We start from the raw sequence: 22,317 nt of genomic DNA on the forward strand, positions 1-22,317 counted from the left end.
TAAAATAGGGGAATCTTGTATGGAAATTAGTCATTTTTTGAGCTAGAACGATGTCATGCATGTTTTATTTGTAAAATAATTAGCCTAAATGATTAAAAATGCTATCCAAGGCCACTATTTCATGCGATCGAAGTCGTGGGTATAAAACTAGCAATATTATAAATACGAAAAACCTTTTCACTAATAATAATAATAATAATAATAATAATCTCAGGACAATTCACACAGCGCCATCTAGACCCAAGTTAAGCTAGCTAAAGCTTGTGTTATAGGTCCTAGACAACTGATACAAATACATAGATAATTTTTTTTTTCGTAAATACATATATATTATACATAGAAAACACCCAGACCGATACAAACAATCATACTCATGAATACAAATTGTGTGGCGTGCGAGGAATCGAACCCGCGACCATCGGTCGTAAAGCGGTGTGCCCGCTAGACCACCGAGGTCGTCAAACCATAATACCAAACAACTAATAAACCACTGAAAGATCTTAATTAAAATGGACCAGAATATAATATCTGGTATATCGCTTTCTTAAACAACAGACGAAATTGCTAGTAATAGCTAGGTATATATACTATATATAATAAATATTATATATATAATAAATTAGAAAGTAGTTTGAACACTTATATAAATATCCCGAGGAAGAGAGGAGCCTCCTAGCCTCCTGGCACAGGCATTTTATGCTTAAAAGGAACTTTCAACAACGTGAAAATGGTAGAACGTAGTTTTACAATTTCTTAAATATTTAAAGAATTTTGATAATTAACTTATTAAGGGATTTATATTATTTTGTTTCAATCCACTACCAAAAATATATCCACTAAGTAAGGAAATAAATTTCCACAAAATTGCACCTAATTCTGTTAAATGTTATGATTTTAAATAAACTAGTAGTCGCCCAGTGGTCGAAATTATTACGTTCGACCATAATTAATTTAATGTTTAATAAGACTATAGACGAATAATATTTAAGACAAACAATATTAATTAATCAGTTTGACCACAGACTAACAATAAACAAAAGAGTATATGTAAATATAAAAGAGTGTGTGTCAAATACATGGTAGAGCACATAAAAAATATTAGCATTCTTCTTTTTAACCTACAAAAAGGTGTCTTCTCTATATAAAAAAAAATTCGAAAAAATTATTTTATTATTAATGTTTCAATATGACATTTTAGCTATACACATTCACAATAAATAAACATTTATATTTTTATAATTTTACATTCTAATTTTACAAATTTTTCTCCCGCTACCTGAGCCTGTGTTTAATTCATAATGGTACGAAAAAATATAGATCAAATATAAAAGTATTTTTTAATTCTACAAGATATAGTTCATTTTGTTGTACTGACTAAAATTTTTTGACATTTTTAATAAAAAAATAGAATAATTTTAAAGTCTTGTCTTTTCGTTTTAATAGGTATATACATGTTTTTTATTTAAATTATTTAACTTGCTGGGTCTCTAACACGTAAATAATCTGTTTATGGCACAATAAAGTATTGGACAATAATATAATCAGTCTTATTATTTAACTTTTTTGCGTAATAAGAAACGTTTCACCACCTGTTACGTTTGTATTTTGTGGTAACGCAACCTCCGTCGACTACGTCACAATAAAATTGTGAGACGTGACGGATGGGTAAAAAATACCAAAGAATTAATATTTATTTTATCTCATAAAATATATTCGTGTTGAAACAGGGCCAGTACTTATTATGGCAACTATTTCGAAATAAAGTTTATCTAGTGTTTTTCAATGTTAAGATTTATTTACATATTTTCTTTCTCAAGATATTTTTTTTTAATGCCAGTTTATTTACAATGTATATTTATATAGGTGTCTATGTCTAACATTAAATGAAAATTCAGTGCATGAACAACTATTGCTAATTCATGTCAGCTCAAGAGGGAGGAAGAGAGTGAAAAGAGTCATTATACAGAAGTAATTGTTTAGTGAGTAATACAAGAAAAGGCACAGAAAATCCAAAAAAGATGCAATCAAAGATGAAAAGTAAATATGATTTAACATTAAAGAACGATACCAAACTTGCTTTTTTTTTAATGACATTTATTTGTTGGTAATTTCCATAATATAATAAATATAATAATTCTTTTTTCATCTCCTCCAACTCAGTGTCCGCGCAATTTCCATCAAAATGGGTACAAAGTTTTTGCTTCACGTATTAATTTAATGATTAATCTAAAGTTTGTTATTAATATTATTAAATTGTCAATAAATATAATAATAATCATAAATAAATTTTATTTCATCTCCACAATTACATAATTTCAATTTTAATGCTAACAAATAAAAATCACAAATATAATTTGTGGGAAATCTGGAGCCCAAACTAAGCCATAGCCTGTACCTTAGACACCAGGTCTCCCCTTATAAATTAGGTGTAACTTAGGTATCTAGTTTTAAGTTTAAACGTGTTAAAAATTGTCAATATAGTGTAAAAGCATAGATAAAGTAAGTACGGTGTGAAAGATAGAGATCAAAACGACGAGCAAAGAAAACGGCACCGGTATAGTCGTAAAAATATTGTAATCGACTTTGTACTATACATATAAATGAAATTGGAGTGTCTGTTTGTATATACCAAAATATCATTTTATAAATTTTCGTCTGTTTGTTCCGGCTAATCTCTGAAATGGCTGCACCAATTTTGACGAGACTTTTTTTGGCAGGTAGCTGATGTAATAAAGAGTAACTTAGGCTACTTTTATTTTAGAAAAATATAGTTAAATTCCACGCGGACGAAGTCGCCGAACAGCTAGATAGTGTCATATAAAACAATATAGTGTTTATAAAAACAGTTTCCAACATACAGTTTTATACTGTTCACTTCACGTATTAATATAATGATATTTTTGTTATTCTTTAACAACTGTATATTTAATACTAAACAACACAAGAATACATAAAGCGAAGTCAATCTCCATTATTCCCCGCTCCACGATGCACGCTACGACTGTCAAAGGCCAAACATTTTCGAATAAAAATCTGAACGAAATCAGAAAATATGGCGCGACTGGGGTTGAGCACTCACATTATGTGGAGGTGAAATAAGTATTTGTTCTTTATTCTCGTTTATTTTATATTATATTAGATTCAGTCCGAGACTTCGTCTATAATTGACCAGGACAAAATATAGCATAGTGGACAATAACACAACACTCCACTCTTAGTCTTATCTAATATTTTTTTTATTATAGGAAGGGCTGTTATCAGGTTTACAGGTGACCTGTATAGATCTATTCTCGCTCGCCTTTATTCAAAGTACGCTACCTAGACCCGTATAGGACAAGAATTAAAGGATATTCTTAGCAGCGATGGTTTTTATCTCCTCAAGATATAGTGTATACTTTCCAAAGTGGAAATAGTATAGCTAGTAACATACTATGGATATATAATATACTATTGACCTCCACGCGGTTCCCTCTAGAAACTATCGTGACAAATTACTGGTGATTTTGCCACTATGGGCTAATGGATTTTATGCGCCCATTTGCTGATCTCATAATCTACCATTCGCGCCCCGTCAGCGTATACTGATTGCGGTAGCGGATGAATAATTCCCTTATCATGCAATAAAAAAATGTATTATTCTTAATCACCTCCTAGAGACCAATCAGATTTGTTTGTAAGAGGATAGAACCTGCCATCGTTATGACACTGTGTTAAATCTCTACACCATAAAGGCGGTCAAATGGAGGCAATAATCGGAAATAAGATGATAAATATATAAAATCCTTACGTTTTCGGAAATGGGTGCAATCCCACGGGATTTAGAGTGGATGCGGGCACGAATTATTGATGCGACACTCCCAGCGACGATCGGCCTACACGGTTCACTTGTTAGATCCGTAAATGGTTCAGTTTTTTCCAATACAACTATATAAAATTGAGTGTCTGTTTGTAATTTTAAATTAACAGCTATTTACTAATCTATACTTCTATACTATATATGTAATAGATAAATATATATAATAATAATAATAATAATAATTTATACTGTCATTGTTTGGTGATTTTTACCCGCAATGATCGGTCTATTACTCCATCAAAGGGAGATATAATATATATAATATATATATATATATATATAAACAATAATAATAATATTATAAAGCTGAAGAGTTTGTTTGTTTGAACGCGTCAATAACAGGAACTACTGGATCGAATTGAAAACATATATTTGTGTTGGATAGTCCATTTGTCGAGGAAGGCTTCAAGCTATATAACATTACGCTACGACCAATAGAAGTGAAGCATCAGCGAAAAATGTTAAAAAAAACGGGGACAAAATCGTTATAGTGTTTTTTATAATCACCCGAGCGAAGTCGCGGGCACAGCTAGTTGCGCATTATGCGTAAGTAATCACATTAAAAAAATAAAAATTTAAGTGTTTTTCTGTCTGTCTGTTTCTTCTTGCTAAACGGCGGTCGCAAGCCGGCCGTTTAGCAAGAACAAACAGATTAAACGATAATATTTGAACAATAGTTCGAATAAATTTGAACGATAAAATTACTAGCAGATAGCTAATATTAAGCGAAGTAACTTTAGCTAATTTTTTTTTTAGAAATACTATTTATTTTAAGGAAATCGCTGATAACGGCTGGTCACTGACCAGTGACCAGCCGTTATCAGCAGTTATAAAAATCACTATGCAGCCGTGGAAATAATAATTGTTAATTGCTAATGACTCGTCATTTGTAGTTACCACAAAATAGATACAATGCAACCACAATTCCCCCTCCCTTGCCAAACTCTGTCCGAGCTCTCTCCTAACAGACAGTTCGGCAATTTATTTCAGTATGCTAATCCGATCTGGAAGCCTTCCATCAACACAGGCACCAGGTGTCAGGTGCACTCGGCAATCGGGGCCATCAATAATTCGTAGCTGCGTCACAGCAAATGGAATAGTTCCCATCGTACTCCGCAGGGATTATGCCGGAGAAATTCAAGGCGAATTGTATTTTGGTACTACATACATTTTCTATGTAGGGTCTGGTCTGGTCTAGTCACTGCGATTTAATCTAGTCTGGCTTTTTCCTATGTATTGTATATATATCCATTTATGGTATGGGTTCCAGGGAGTCATTGCGAGAGTGTTTTAAGGAATCAAATATCGTCACCGTTGCTTCTGAATACATTTATGAAAATATCATCTATGCCAGAAGGAATATAGACAGTATCAAAAGAGTTAGTGATTGCACTAATAAAAGCTTACGTAACAATAACAAACTGATTTTACCTAAATGTCGTTTGGCTAAAGTTAGTAATTCGTTTTATGGCAATTGCGTAAGGTTTTACAATAAAATACCAGTCTGTTATAAATCTCCCAGAAAAAAGATTTAAAAGCAAAAAAGCTTACTATAAAATTGAAGAATTCGTTAACGATAATAATGTTTTTATAGAAAAACTTTAAATCTATAGCACTGACAATATTATCTGATTACATTAATAATGAGTGCGTAGCGACTTCTATGTTGATTATCGCATGCCTCTTACTTGTTATACTGTAATTATTTATATAAAAAAAAACATCTATTAAAAAGAGCAACACACAAGTTTCTTGCTCATTCTTCTTGTGATGAATCTGCATTCCGAATGAGTGGTAGAATCAAAATATGACTATTAAAAAGTGCTTGTAATGACTTTATTTGAATAAAGATTATTTCTATTTCTATTTCTATATGTACAAAAAATATATTTAAATATTTATATCAGTCGCCTAGTACTAACAATGACGACGAATATACATATGTTCAGTGCTCTTGTTCGTTTTTTTTTAATAAATTATCTGTATGGTATAAATGAAGTGTATGAGGAGTCTGTGGTTTAAAATTATTTACTATTTGACTTGCAGCTTTTTATAAATTACTAGCTGTCCCGGCAAACGTTGTATTGCCATATAAATTAATAACGCTATAAAAAAATAGGGGTTGGTGATAGAAGGTTGATAATTAAAAAAAAATAGAAAAAAAATTGCACAAAAAATAAAAAATGTTAGGGTTGGATAACCCTTATAACATAGGGGTATGAAAAATAGATAGTAGCCGATTTTCACACCTACTGAATATGCATATAAAATTTCATAAAAATCGGTCAAGCCGTTTCGGAGGAATATGGTAACTAACATTGTGACACTTTTATATATAAGATTATTATAATAATAACCTAGGACACATAGCGCCATCTAGTTCCATACTTAGCAGAGCTTGTGTTATACCCACAACACAAGCTCTGCTAAATAAAATGAGACAACTTCAGGCATATCCCTGGATGTTGGTACAATATACATAAATTCTTTTTTTTTTAATTACTTTGGATAAATTAACACAGCCTAGTCCCACGGTAAGAAGAAATTGTGTTATGGGTACTAGACAACTGAAATAAATATATAATATATACATAATATACATAGAAAACACCCAGACCGATTCCAACAACCATACCTACTCATGAATACAAATGTTTGCACCGTACGAGGAATAGAAACCACGATCATCGGAAATAAAGCGATGTACTAAACCGCTCGACCACCGAGGTCGCTCAATATATTATAACATTGTTTAAAAATATGATACGATAAAGTGTAAGCAAGTAAAATGTTAAGAGTTAGTAGTGGCCGTAATAGTAGGTATGTTTTCAATAGTTAATTCCGCTATTGAATCAATGAAAGTTCGTGGGGTTCGAATTTAAAACTGAGTACATCTAATAAATTATGCACTACCTCAATTAGTCAATTTAAGGGAGTACATTGTTGTTAACGAGTAGTAGGTATCCGTATCAATGGCAAAATTAGGCATCAGCTTATCAACTATCTGCAGATTCTGCCAAACAGAAGACGAAATGCCACTACACCTCCTATCTAATTGCAAAAAAGCCCAGTTGCATAAGTGTAATATCTCCTTTGGAAAGTATATACAATACCCTGAGGAGATAAAAACCATCGCTGCTAAGAATATCCTTCAATTTTGTCCCTGACGGGCCTAGATAGCGAATTTAAAAAAAAGGGGGCGAGGAACGATCAACCTGCAGGTATGTAGGTCGCAGTAAGTCTTGACACCTGAGAAAAGCCCAAAAACCTCAATGAAAATTCATATCAACACAGTAGGTAAATATGATTTATGATTTATAAATTAACTAGCTGTTACCAGCGTCTACATCCGATTAGTAACTGTTTTATATTAAAACTAACTAACCCGGCAAATGTTGTTTTGCTATATAAATTAAAATCGCTATTAAAAAATAGGGGTTGGTGATAGAAGGGTAAAAATTTAGAGTTGAATGTATTTTTAATGACACATAATAAAAAAATATAAATAAAACATTTTGCCCAAAAAATAATGTTAGGGGTGGACAACCATTATCACTTAGGGGTATGAAAAATAGATAATAGCCGTTTCAGAAAAGTATAGTAACTAACATTAACAATAATAATTTTTATTGCAATCTTAGATTGTGTTCCATAGTTAAATTGTACGTAACACTGAAAATACATTTAAACATATGTATGTATAACTATAAATATTCATTAATATTGGCAATGAATTTGATAATATTAATAATGGATGGACTGACTGTATTAATATTCATAATACTTCTTCTTCTTTGTCCATTCCTCAAGATTGAGGGTCGTGACCACCAGAAATGCTTCTTCCAACCAAACCTCTCCGGGCATTTCTATCTTGTGCTAAGTGGACCGCCGACTGTATATTTCGTTTGACGGCCTCTCGTACAAGATCAGTCCAACGTGCAGGTGCCCTACCTCTGCCCCTTCTTCCGTCCACGTGGCCTACCATTATACATTTTCCTAAATTATTTGGTTTTCGACGGGTCACGTAGCCCATATTCATAATAGTTATAAATAAATATTTCTAACGCCCTATTAAACGTTAGCGTATCAATGGATTCTGCAAATAATTTCTCTTTCTCTCTTGCGTTTTCCAATCCCAGTACAAAACGATCTCTCAAAGCGGTCTCCAGCTCTGTTTGAAATCCACAATACTGCCCTAAATGTCGCACTCGTGCCGCCCATTCAGCCAAATCTTCTCCTAACCGTTGTTCTGCCTTATAAAATTGATAACGTTCTGCAAATGTACTCTTTCTTGAAGAAAAATGAGTATCTAATTTCTCCAAGAGATATTTATATTCTTCACTTTCTAATGGCGTAGGAAAAATGATATCCCGCGCTACGCGGTATGTGTCTTCCACCAAAGCCGTTAATAATAATGCTCGCCGTTTTATTCCACTTTTATCATTCTCTTCATTAATATCATTTGCGGTGCAGCACTGAACAAAACGACTTTTGAATATGCTCCATTCCTGAGAGCGGTGGTCAAAGGTGAGGCTACCGCCGAACATTATGTTTCCGTAACCAGCCATCACATACATTTACAATACAATTTTATTAATGCAGACTTAATTACACATGTGAATTATTACTCGTCGCCAATTTGTACTGTATTTAAATAAATAAAATGCTAAATTGCGCTTCACACTTAATTAGGCCGTTCCCGCCATTTTTACAATCAGGCTCTGTCAACTGCACAGAGTACGTTATGAACAATATTAATTATGCCAAAGACCATATATACTACAATAATATATTCAAAATCTTTCATACAAACTGCGCGGTCACGACACAAAATTTGTACGAAAGCTCAGAACTGAGCTATGAGCCATTTTGTATTTCTGTGGCACGCACATGCGGGTTCACCAATATTCGATTGTATTGGTCTAAATATACTGTATTATAGACTGTTTGTAATTAAATTTCTATGTGTACTAAGATATAAATAATAATTCTTAGATATCTACATTTATTTTCAGATTGTTTCTTGGTGAGTTTCTCCAGGCATCTTTATGCTTAAAAAGAGTCTTCAACAAGTGTAGAATGTAGTTGTAAAATTGAGTTACCGAAATAAAGAATTTTTAATTTTTTGAATTATGAAAGGCTTACTTACGAATATTCAACCTAAATTCCTGCTTATGGTGAAGTTTCGTGAGTATCGTAACTGATTTCTTGAATATAATAATGCCTGGACAATTTCACATAGCACTATCTACTTCCAAGCTAAGTAGAGCTTGTGTTATGAGTAGGTATCTACTAGACAACTGATAGAAGTACATAAATACACACATAGAATAAATATACATATAAATATCCAGACACAAACAATCGTACCCATGAATATATCCTAGTTTCATACGATGTGTTGAACCCGCGACCACCGGAATTAGACGGTCTGCTCTACCGCTAGGCCATCGAGTTCATACAATACCGATAAATAACTTCATACAAGTGTTACAGTACATAGCTATTCGAAGTACATGGGAACTCTGTTATGAAAGCCTATAATTTCGATCGGTTGAACGTATCGCTTCGATTTGCTAATAAACTATTCATATAGCATTTCATATACCCTTACAACCCCACCATGGCTTTATACAATCGGTGCTGTAGAAATTCACCGTTAGTTTAGGAGTTCAATTATCAATAATTACTCGATAGGCTTACAGTAAACTTTTGTTGTATACTGTACTGGCTAATCGGAAATGTATTTTTTATTCTAATTTTGTACTTAAATTTACAGTTCTAATATTGTATATTTTATTTTATACTTCAATGTCTCAACGATCGTTCCTAATACATATATACGTATGACAAGTCTTTTTCTGTATTTTCTTTCTACATATACATACTAGCTGTACCCGCGTTTTCACCCACTTGAAATTTATAGCCTATATGTTATTCTGATGTATAAGCTATATTACTGTAAAGTTTCATATGAAAACTAGTGCAGTAGTTTTTGCGTGAAAGAGTAGTAAACATCCATCCATACTCACAAACTTTCGCGTTTATAATATTAATAACTAGCTGTCCCGGCAAACGTTGTTTAGCCATATAAATTAATAATGCTCTAAAAAAATAGGGGTTGATGATAGAAGGGTGAAAATTTAGGATTGTATGTATTTTTGTATGTTGTATCATAAAAAAATAGAAACTAAAAATTTTGTCTAAAAAATAAAAAATAAATTTAGGGTGGACTACCCCTAACATTTAGGGGGATGAAAAATAGATGTTGGCCGATTCTCAGACCTACTCAATACGGTCACAAAATTTCATGAGAATCGGTCAAGCCGTTTCGGAGATACTCCTCCGAAACGAACGAACGGGAACGAAAACTGACACGAGAATTTTATATATAAGATAAGATAGTTCGATAGGTCAGTGTGCTTAATGATATCTCAGGTTCGAGTCTTGGTTGGAACATTTTAATAATAATATATCCCTGCACAATTGCAAAACAACAAAACACATCGTCATCTAATCCCAAGCTAAGCAGAACTTATTTTATGGTTACTACATAACTGATATATCTATACCCATAGATTTTTTTTTAAATACATACGTAATATATATAGCAAACACCCATACTACATAATATATAGCAAACACTCATATTACAAAATCATACTCATGAATACAAATGTTTATAACGTGCGATGAACAGAACCCACGACTATCGGAAGTAAGATGCTAAACCGCTAGACCACCGGGGGTATGAAATAAAAATTATACAGGTATATATGTATACTATACATGCTACATAAATGGAAGTTTAAAAACAAACAGAAACTACAGAATCGCTAGAAGCGAGCGGTGCGCAAGTTGTTCCCACGGTAAGCCCCTACAGCACTCTACATCAACTTACTTTTAAACACCACCTACTTAAACAAACGTCGTGTAAGTTTCAGTTAAGTTGTGTAAGTCGACGCACACACACCCACATAATACATACTCGATATATCGAAGAGCTTAAAAGTTTCTATCAGGTTTTTTTTTTACACAAAAGGCTTTAATATATACTGTGAATCCATACAAAGATTTTGTTATTCTCACATACTGTTTACTTTAAGATAAAAAGTAATACATATATCAGAACCATCTAATCCCAAGCAGAGATTGTGTACTACGCACCTGATATAAATACATAAATATTTTTTTAAATACATACATACTATACATAGACTATACTTTGAGCGAAACAAACTATCATACTTATGAATGCAAATGTTTGTACCGTGCCAGGAATCGAACCCGCGCCCTTAAATATAGATAATACTGTCTGTTGTTCATCATTGGCTTAACGTCTTATATACTTATGTGTGTATAATTTGTATAACGAATACCAACATATTGAACCCATATAAAAAAAGTTAATCATTATATTTGTATTTTTATATGTTCCACTTTTTATATTATTTCTTGTCTCTATATCTAAATATAAATAACTCAAAGGTGACTGACTGACATAGTGATCTATCATCGCACAGCCCAAACCACTGGAAGGATCGGGCTGAAATTTGGTATGCAGGTAGATGTTAAGACGTAGGCATCCGCTAAGAAAGGATTTTGATAAATTCCACCTCTAAATTAACGCGAGCGAAGCCGCGGGCAAAAGCTAGTCTTGGTATAAAATACAAATATACTTATTCAAATAAATTAATTTTAAAAACAGAATTCCACCGTCCGAGCCTAACCACAATGATGATTTAAAAGAGAAGAATGGGCAAGAAACTATAATTGAAATTGATACTATACAAAAACTTATAATTTCTTTTTAATATAACTACCAAACAAGCTGACGACCTATCTAACGGTAAATGGCAAAACTGCGCCTATATACATGACTATGATAATTGATGTCATGCATCAGAGACGCCCATAGTACTCATTATTTCTTGCTATACCAGAGAAGTAAAGTTTTGTGCCTTCCTGCCAAGTAATTTTACTCCCTTATATCCCTTATCCCTTTTTATTGGGTTGTTTGGCCTATTATTAGGTGCATGGACCTGTAGCACTGCGACCTACACAGATCTATTGTACTCGCCCTTTTCAAAGTTCGCAACCTAGACCCGTCAGGGACAAGAATTGAAGGATATTCTTAGGAGCGGTGGCTTTTATCTCCGCAGGAAAGAGTGTGAACTTTCCAAAGGAGATATTTAGTTTATACATGAGTGGGCTACAACGACATAGGATGTGTAGTGGCATTTCCGCTTCAGTTTGGCAAAATCTGCAGATCTTTGTTGTACTAGCCCAAAGACACCCTTATTAAAGTTTGAAAAAAATCTTCAAAAGACCATCTCCCTATCAGAGGTGTGACGAGGTGCGTGGGATCCTTACCCACTAAAAACCACACAGTGTAGCTATCAGATCCATTGCCGGAGCCGCGAGGTCGTGTTAGGAATAGACTATATAACCTAGATTAACACAAATAAAATAGGTGAGTTTGTCACTACAGAAGACTAGTGTCGTCCGTCTATACATCTGTCTCACCCATTTCATCCAGCAACAAAGTAGCCTCTTTGTACAGCCATTAGAGCTATGTGCTGAAGTCGTGAGTCGGATACCAAAACACAGCCTACAAAGAGGCTACTTTGCAGCTGGATGAAATGGGTGAGTAGTCAGACATATAGACGGATGAGTTTGTAGGCTACATGTAGTAAAACTTAATGTGTGATCAAATCAGAGCAATTACTACAAATTACATTGGTTAAACCCAAATACATTTATTTTATTCCAAAAGAGCCTTAATTAGCCTTAATGCCGTATGGCATTCTATAGCTAAATCTTAAGATATAATCAGAAAGTGTTGTGTGTAATATCAAGAACTGCGATAAATTTATTAATATACTATATAATAATGTTGAGAAAATCTTTTGATATTAATATATTTAAAGTTTAATTTTTTGTATTGTTTAATAAAAAAAAAAAATATATAATATGTCATTTTACTCTCTACCATCTTACCATTAAAACATTTTTCCAGTTATAAATAGTTTAATTACACATTTCTACAACATACATATATAGAGAACAACTATACTAGAAATAAATATATATAGAGTAATATAAAGTTCTTTTATTTTTGTTATTATTTGTTTAAAGAAAACACAAGCAACTTTAGAATATTTACCATTTACCTATATGTTACAGTTAGTTAATTTAGTTTTCAAAAAAGAAAATTATGTTTACATTATGTTTATGATGCCGACTGTACAAGAAGTCTGAGTTAGTACAAGTTATAATATGTTCAGTTGTTCACATACAGCATTAATATATTATGGAGTGGAACGATCAATATAATAACACAATAAGGGAAGGGTTCATTTGTTGTATTGTATTTAATATTAACAATGACTATTAATACAATAGGCTTATTTCTATTTATTTCTATAGATACAGCACTAAAAATAATTATTTCTATCACTAACAACACACGTAATCCGAAACCATTTTTTTAAATATCTTTTAATGTTCTAGTTGCGCCCGCGACTGCATCCGCGTAAAATGACAATACTTCCTGAGCAGACTTTTCATCTGCTCTTTCAACCCCTTACAAACTTTTTCGCATTAAAAAGTAGCTATGTCCTTTATCAGGGTCTAGAATATCTGTGTACCAAATTTCATTTAAATAGGTTCAGTGGTTTCAGCGTGAAAAGACAGACAGACAGACAAGGAGAGTTACTTACGCATTTATAATATTAGTAAGGATATGATCATATTATAACAGAAACCTTTTTTTTTTGCGTAACCCCAAAAACCATGTAGTGAAGTGCTTTTTCATGGGTACAAAAAAAGAAGACGAGGCAGAGGCCACTAACCATCTGGCTGACTAAAGTCCATAGAGACATGAAGGAGTTGAGCCTGCTAAATGACGATTACCAGCGAAATGCATAGTGCCTCAAGATTAGGAAAGTCGACCCCGCGTAACGAGAAGAAGCGAGAATGAAGAAGATGTCATAAACACTATTTCTACTTTATATTTTACAAAAAATTACATTTCATTTACAAAAAAAATATCGTTGTCATTCAACTCGGCACATCGAGGCAGTGTTACCCAAGATACTAGCTGCGTTCCCTCGTACATGCTTACCTTCTGGGCAAAGTAGTTACCAACTCTCGGGTCACCAGTAACCTGATGATCAGTGCTGAAGTATCCGTCAAAAACATTTAGGCTTCTGGTCTCCATGCGCCTAAAGTCCAAGTTCGAGTATTCTTAATAGTCTTTATTGAGATCAACTTAACCTGATAACTCAGCTTTAAAAGCAAACATTAAACTTTAAAAAATTAAACACAAAGTAATTTATTGTAGGAATTGCATCTTTCTGTAGATATGTTTGCAAGCGACAAAGACGAAGATTCGAGTACTTATACCTCTTCAAAATTTCCGCCTTCATTGACTGAAATTAAAATAAATGTGCTTACATTTATTTTGATTACCAGATCCAACTAATAATGTTTTGTTATTTCTTGGCAACGGAGGCGAAGTGACTACGAGAGGACTGTAAGTGGTACGCGCCTAATAAAAGGAGACGTCGCAGAAGAGGAAGTGCTGCCCGGCACCGAAGCCGTAAATGTTTTGTCTGCTGCCCCAGAAGGGGGTGAAACCAACAAAAGAGGACAAGGAGTAGAAAAATTATTTGTAGCTAATTAGATAAGGCGCTGAAATTACACGGTACGGTCCTGTAAAAGACTCATGTGCAACACTCGTTACGTTCGCGAGCATATAATGACATATTTATCCGAGTCATTGTTCATAGGCCGCCATTTCGTGCCCCGCTACTCTCGAAAAACCGGTGATGTTAATGGTCAGATAAGGCAGTTGTTAGCCATATCTGATCATTAAACAAAACCATATCTTACAGGATGCTAGGCGGCTGAGAATAGGTGAAATTGACGTACCCACGCAGACGACTTTTTACAAATTTACCTCGGTATAACTGTGTTTTGAGTTGAACGAATTGCTTTACACCTTGACAGAATCGGTGTTGAATCAAAAATTAAATAACGTTCTCGTAACCTTATTTTGGTACACAAAATAATTAATGGTACCCAAATTACTCTAGTACAAATTTAGAACGACCTATAATAATAATATATTATTAAAACAACTAGAGCAAGGAGATAGTAACCGTCAAAGCCACTAGCGAGTATCTCTGTACCAAATAATTCTGGCGCCATGGTAACAGCTTTTTGCAGGCTGTCTTCCAGTTTAAAAACTGAAATGTGGCAATTAAAGTATAGGTATGAAGTATTACGGGGCAGCAGTAACGTCACACAAAGACTATAAATCTATTGCTAAACTTCGGTTATATAAATGACTAGCTTTTGCCCGCGGCTTCGCTCGCGTTAATTTATCCCTTTAAGGGTGGAATTTATCAAAATCCTTTCTTAGGGAATGCCTGCGTCATAGTAGTTTACGCATGCAAAGTATCAGGCCGATCGGTTGAAAATTGACAAAGTTTCATACAAACTTTCATCCCCTATTTTATAACCTTGGGGGTAGAATTAATGAAAATCCTATCTTAGCGGATGCCTATGTCACAACATCTACCTGCATGCCAAATTTCAGCCCGATCCGTCCAATGGTTTGGGCTGTGCTTTGATAGATCACTATGTCACGTCACCGTCACCTTTGAGTTTTATATATTTAGATATACAAAGTGCAAAAAAGTTTATTCATTACTGGTCACCAAATTTTTCGTCAAATATTCCCTCCTGGTCGAAAACTCCTAAGATGGTTACGATTGTTGTATTACAAAGCTTATTGGAAAGTCAGCTGCAGTTCCAAGAGGGTTGGGTTCAGAAAAAAGCGCCTTAGTAAATATGTAAAAAAAACAATCATATCTTCCCAGTTCAAATTGAATTAGTTGAACCTACATTGAAGATAAAAAATAGTCAGCTGGTTGTAACGTAATGTATTATACGTCAGCTGACGGCATGTATAAAATTGATAACCTTGACCTGTTTCTAGCTGGGAGGCCATACGCTTCATCGTCATAACTTCTTAATAAATCATGATATTTGCCACAGAAGTAATAATTGGATTGAAGGAGGATGTAGGGTAATTATAACCCTGGACAATTAACAGCTTGCGTTCTGAGTACTAGGCAACTGTTATAAATACTATATATTTTTTTTAGTAAATATATTTATAATATACATAGAAAACACCCAGACCTATAAAACCATCATACTAATGAATGCAAATGTTTGTACCGTACGAGTAATCGAATTCGCGACCACCGGATGAAAAGCGATGTCCTATACCGCTAGACTACTGAGGCCATCATTTATATCATTCAAAATCCAGCTGATTACACATTATCGAATTACATGAAGCTTACTGAACACAAACTTTCGCAAAATTCAGTAAACTAATTTGTTTAAAAATTCGACGCTAAAGAAGCAAATAGCGATTATAAAAATGATTCAATAAATCGGTTATCAAAGCGAATTACTGAAGCAGTCTTAGAATCAGTCTGTAGCCGATGCAATCAGTCGAGAACCGAAACGCGCCATTTGAGCGATCATCTCGTTAAACATCGAGTACCGCCTCCCAAGTAATAGAAATTTATAAATGGCAAACCGGCACAGCATAAATGGGAGTATCTGCAGATCAGACGGACGAGATAAATATTTTATACTTGTTCTACACCGCGGCTTTGTCTGTGCGTGTTGAAATAACCGATCTAGTATCCATCTACCATTTTAGCAAAATTTAATTTGAAATATTAGGTACAATTTGCACTCATAAACGAGATGTTTCTTGTCTGTATTTACTACTTTTTTGTTATTAAGTAATAAACCTATTAAAATAAATCAAATATATCTGTATAAATAAAAATCACATGCTTGCCACTTATTTGGCTGAATTATGTTATTATTGCGTTTGTAATTAATCTTAAATAAGGAAAGAGAGTAAATGTTGAAAAATAACATTAAAAACACGGACTCTTCCAGACATGACGACAAAAGTAGGATCATCTATCGGGTTCTATTGTATTTTCAAACCACCGAAACAAAATTTCTCTAGCCATTTACGAAAAGTTTGGTGACAGATATATTACGTACAAAAGAAGTCAAATTTAAAATAAATATATTACTCAAATAAAAAAAAAACATAACAGTCCAAGTTATTAATTCAAGTCCAAGTGTTTCATTTGTCATACGTGACAATAATGTTCTACATGTTTTTTTTTAAGTCAATTTATTGTAATATCTTTTCCAATGCCGTCCAATGGTACTGATTCAGTTGTTGTCAAAAAATGAAAGGAAAGTCAACGTAACTTATTTTCTTCGAACCCGTGACCAACTAAAATAATGTCGGTGACCTAAGCCGCTAGCCCACCGAGGCCGTCAAATGAATCTCTTGTTATTTAGTAATATCATATTAAATATAAGGTTTTTTAACAACTGTATCTACTGTCAATGTAAAGAGAAAAAATTGAGTTAACTTACCGAAACTTAGAGCATAGTGTAAATAGGCGAGAGTTAGCACCAACGTTGCAACTGTAACAAAGACAACAAATTTTTTTTTTAAACTATGCGAATATTTAAAACTTTAATACTATGGGAAATATAAAAATCTCAAAATATTTTGTGTTTACTTTATGAAGTGGTCATACAAACAGTTGCTTTATTAACTGTAATGTCTATGCATACATTCATTTGGAGAAGAATAAGAAGAAAAAACTATATGTAAGCAAAACCTTTAAAAATTAATATAAATTAATCACAAATATACAAATCAAGATCGGACTGAAGATCGTGCACGTCACGTGGCGTGTCATGGGAAAGGCCCAAGTCCAACAGTGGGTGATGATGATCAGGATTATTACAAATAAAACAATATTTATTCGTATAAAACACTTTCCCTTCCGTATTTTTGTTTGTTGGTATTCCTAAATATAAATAAAAGTATACCATGAAATCAATGAATCAACTAAACAAGTAATTTAATAATATATTTTTAAGGTACATAAAACATCTCTTTTAACTTTATTTGAAATATTTTATCAAAAAATACATATAAAATAAGAGACACTATACGCCCTCTTAAAAATACCATCTTTTATTTTTGGTTTTTGAAAATTTATTATATAATATTATAAACGCGAAAGTTTATGAATATGGATGCATGTTTGTTACTCTTTCACGCAAAAACTACCGAAGGGATCTTTATGAAACTATACAGTAATATAACTTATATATCAGAATAACATATAGGCTATAATTTAAAAAGATATTATATGGATTGAGCGAAATATGATGATAAATATGAAGTAAGTGTGATGCAGAAAGAAAGAATATACATTAAATCATTTGCAGTATTTTTTAAAATCCAAAGCAAACAAAATTTACAAATTTTAATATGTTATTCTATTGGTATAATATGTATTTTGTTATATCGCACCTCTCGTATACATTGCGTAAAACTTGGGAGCGAGGGGCGCGCACCACCCCCGTCTGTTCTATCGGTACTGAAGGCTGAAACTTCAGTTGGGAAGTTTAGCAGCGTAGCAGTTACGGCGCATGTGTCGTATAATTAGATTTATCTTTTGTATGAATTAGTCTAAATAATAATGATATCTCAGGACAATTAGCACAGCGCCATCTAGTCCCATGCTAAGGAGAACTTGTGTTGTGGGTGCTAGACAACTGATAAAAATCTATGTATTTTATATATATTTTTAAATATATATATATAGATATATTATAGTTGAGTAGGATAGAAATGCCTGGAGAGATTTGGTTGGATGAAGCATTCCTGGTGGTCACGATTCTCAGCCTTGAGAAATCGACATTGAAGAAGAGAAGATATTATATTATTATTATACAGTCATTTAGTATCCTCTAAGTAATAAGTCATAGTTATTTCTTCATACAAACCGTCTTTCTATAATACATATATTATAATATTGTGTGTATTATTAATCAGCATTATACAATTGTAGCTGTGCTCGCTGCAACCGCGGACACAGCTACAATTGTTTAATGCTAATTAGGAAGGAATTAATCTGGGAGAAACATCGTGATGCAAGGTTCTTATATATATGACGATAGATCTTCTAATAACAACTAAAAATACTGAAATCACTGTAATTCACGACTCACGTTCAAACAGTAAAATTTGGAGCAGCGTCGAGTCTCAAAAATAATATACTTTACGACGCAAGGCGGAGGTAAAACGATCCCGGATGATTGGGTACAGTCGAATCAAGTGGTTAATATCATGAACATAATAACATTGGACAATTTACACAACGCCATATAGTCCTAAGATAAGAAGCTTGTGTTATGGGTATTAGATAACTGATATTGTGCCTACACTTGTAATAATTCTGTCCACACTCGACACACTTCCATTAGTTTACCTCTCCAGATAAAATACATTTAAGTTAAGTGTAAAGTCATTCCACGTTACGACTCCGCGTCGAATGTACACATTACTAATAAGCCATGTATCATGAAAAAAATAACCCTGGACAATTTATACAACGCCATATAGTTCCAAGATAAGCAGCTTATGTTATGGGTATTAGACGACTGATATTGTACCTACACCTGTAATAATTTTGTCCAGACTCGGCACACTTCCATTAGTTTACCTCTCCAGATAACATACATTTAAGTTAAGTGTAAAGTCAGTCCACGTTACGACTCCGCGTCGAATGTACGCGTTACAAATAAGCCATGTAGCACACTACCAAATAAACTTACTAATATATAATTAATGGTACAATTGTTTCACCTATATACTCACTACATAAATACGACAATAAACAATATATTATGTAGCGACACCTCATCACATCATACATAACGCTACAGTGGTGAGGTGATAACACAACCGCGTTATAATATAAATTTTTAATTCCGATACTATTATCACTTGTGAGACCACAAAAGTTCAGTTTGGAAACAGGAACTAAAAGATCTATTATCGTAGATAGCTTTATAAGAAATTACTTAGAATTAAAACCCTATCGTCAGCAACTAGAAATTCTATACTTTTCATTTCCCCCTCCGACCGATCCCCCGTCCAATTCAAAAGGGGATTAAAATTACGACGGCCTGAGTCGGGGTTCGAACCCCTAGCGGTGCCCTCAGATGAAAGTCGTATCCATCAGACGAGAGTTGGCCTTCAGCCGCTTCATAAGTCCTTCCGCGTGTTTGGAGTGCTATCTGCACTCGGCCTCTATCGTCCGGTGGAGCTGTAAAGGTCAGCTGCGGCCAACATTAGAGTAGTCCGAAAAAACATTTTAGTTCCTCGCTAACGAAGTCGCGCGAAACAGCTAGTCGAACTAATATTTTAGATGACTTCTTTCTAATTTTTAAAAGAAAATACAACAAAACTTCCTCTCTGGCTACCCATAAACAATCTTATTTCGAATAATGGCCACTTTTAAAAAGGAACAAGAGCGCTTCATTTTGCAGAGCTAATAAAAGGGTGGGCGAGATCGTAGGCGGGATGGGGGGTAGGGGGACGTTCTATTACTTGGACCGAGTTAATAGCTTACGTGCATATTGCATTGGTTCCATCTCGTGATTGGCTTTTTTTAAGTGTCCGTTTTATAATGTCTATTGAAAACAGGACTACAAAATTATACAGAGTGTTTCTAAATAGTAAAAGTGCTTTTTTTCAATTTTTTTTTCAACATTTTTTAATTTTTTATATGTATGGTGAAAATCAATCACTTTTCGAATTTACCAACAGTATGAGAGGAGCTGCTAGCACATGCTCAAAATACAAGGCTCGGCTGAGTGTCCACTCCAATGAACTAGCTTAGAGGATACTCACTAACAAACACTGAAAACGCCTGAAAAGAAGGCATCAACTAGATTCGGATAAGCCTGTTGCTTTTTTATTTGTTGTTCAGCTCTTAATTACTGAATTTATGCCAGAGGGCGTCATGAAAGACTCGCACTCAATGGACTGCAGACCCTCATTGCTATCTCCCGATCAATCTGATTATAGTAAATATACTGCTCGCGGATATACCAGGAACAAAAAAAAATATGGTAGCAGTTGAATCAGGTGGTTAATAATAACAGTAATATAACTGTACAATACACACAGCGCCATCTAGTCCCAAGATAAGCAGAGCTTGTGTTATGGGAAGATATTTATATTATCTGAATATGCTTGTTTGTATTGGATATATTGAATTGGAATAATATAAACAGTAACAATTTTAATTAAGCTTTCCACAATACATTAGGGAAAACCGGATATAAATCGGTTAAGCCGTTTTGAGATTAGCGCGCACAAAGGAACGCAAATAAAAATTTAATTATTGTATGATTTTTTTTATTATAGTTACGCCCTTATTTCCATAGACTGAAGGTCCATGCCCTTTTTTTTTAAACGTGTCTTTCTATTATTTTTTTTTTTTTCCTCGAATAATATACATTGCTCCGCGAATTTTTTTTTTTTGTTTATTTTATTTATATATTTTTTTTTCTCATTTGTCTGTTCTTTTAGCATTGTTTTGATTTGTATTACTTTGATAAAAGTCCCCAATAATAGTTTTTTTCGTTTATGTTTCATTCACAGTGAGCGATCAGTCTTTTCATTTTTAGTATATGTATAGATGAATTCACAAAATTAAGTATAATAGCTACAAGCACTGCTTTGTTTGGGACAGTTATTTACTTGTTATTTAGTTACTTAGTTATTTAGTTACATCATAATGGAGATCAATGGCCCCATTCGCTAGCAATCTACTACACTGTACAATCTACAAGCCTCAAATAAAATTATGTAAGATGGCCTTTTGTAATAAACTCCTTTAACATACTCTTTTGGGGGGAAGGAAATTGTTAGTAATATGGTGTCTAGTGTCCCCATTGCTAGCAATTTACCATGTCAAGTTGACCTCTACACAGTCCCCCTGGAAACCATTGTGATAAATAAATAAATAAATAAATTCCACAAATTTGCCACGATGGAATAACTGACCTGACTTCATGCTCATATTATCATCCGCCACCGCATTAGCACAGGCGGGTGTATCATTCCATTATCATAACTAAAAAAACATACTCTTATGCTCTATTTTTTACAGCAGACAAACTCATGAGCACCCCGCAACACCAGGGAAACTACAAATGTGATGTCGGCCTTTCAAAAGGAATAAGCTCTTTTGTCATATTACAAAATTGTATTGGTTCAGTTTGTTTATTTAGTTATAATCTGTGTGCTATAGTTTTTATTGTTTTTATGATATTATTTAAGAGCTCCTGTTATTTAGATACTGTTACAAATATCCTAAGATCTTTGTTACAGCCTTGAAATATCAGTCATGGTAAATGTCTTATTAATACAATGCCTACAATTGTAAACTACTGAAAAAAAAGGTTAAAACAATATTTAGAAAATCAACTTTATAACTAATATATAATAATTATTGTTTAAAAATTAA

The 22,317-nt window shown here is 33.5% G+C and overlaps 1 pseudogene; it reads right to left on the reverse strand.

Moving 5' to 3' along the window:
* LOC131845044 (beta-1,3-glucosyltransferase-like) overlaps positions 1–17,401 on the reverse strand; it is a 40,698-nt pseudogene extending 23,297 nt beyond the window's left edge.
* Between the last annotated feature and the right edge of the window lie 4,916 nt (positions 17,402–22,317).

This window comes from Achroia grisella, unplaced genomic scaffold (assembly GCF_030625045.1).
Source record: "Achroia grisella isolate CSIRO2021 unplaced genomic scaffold, CSIRO_AGI_Agris_v1 utg44869, whole genome shotgun sequence".
In the NCBI taxonomy this organism is placed as follows: domain Eukaryota; kingdom Metazoa; phylum Arthropoda; class Insecta; order Lepidoptera; family Pyralidae; genus Achroia; species Achroia grisella.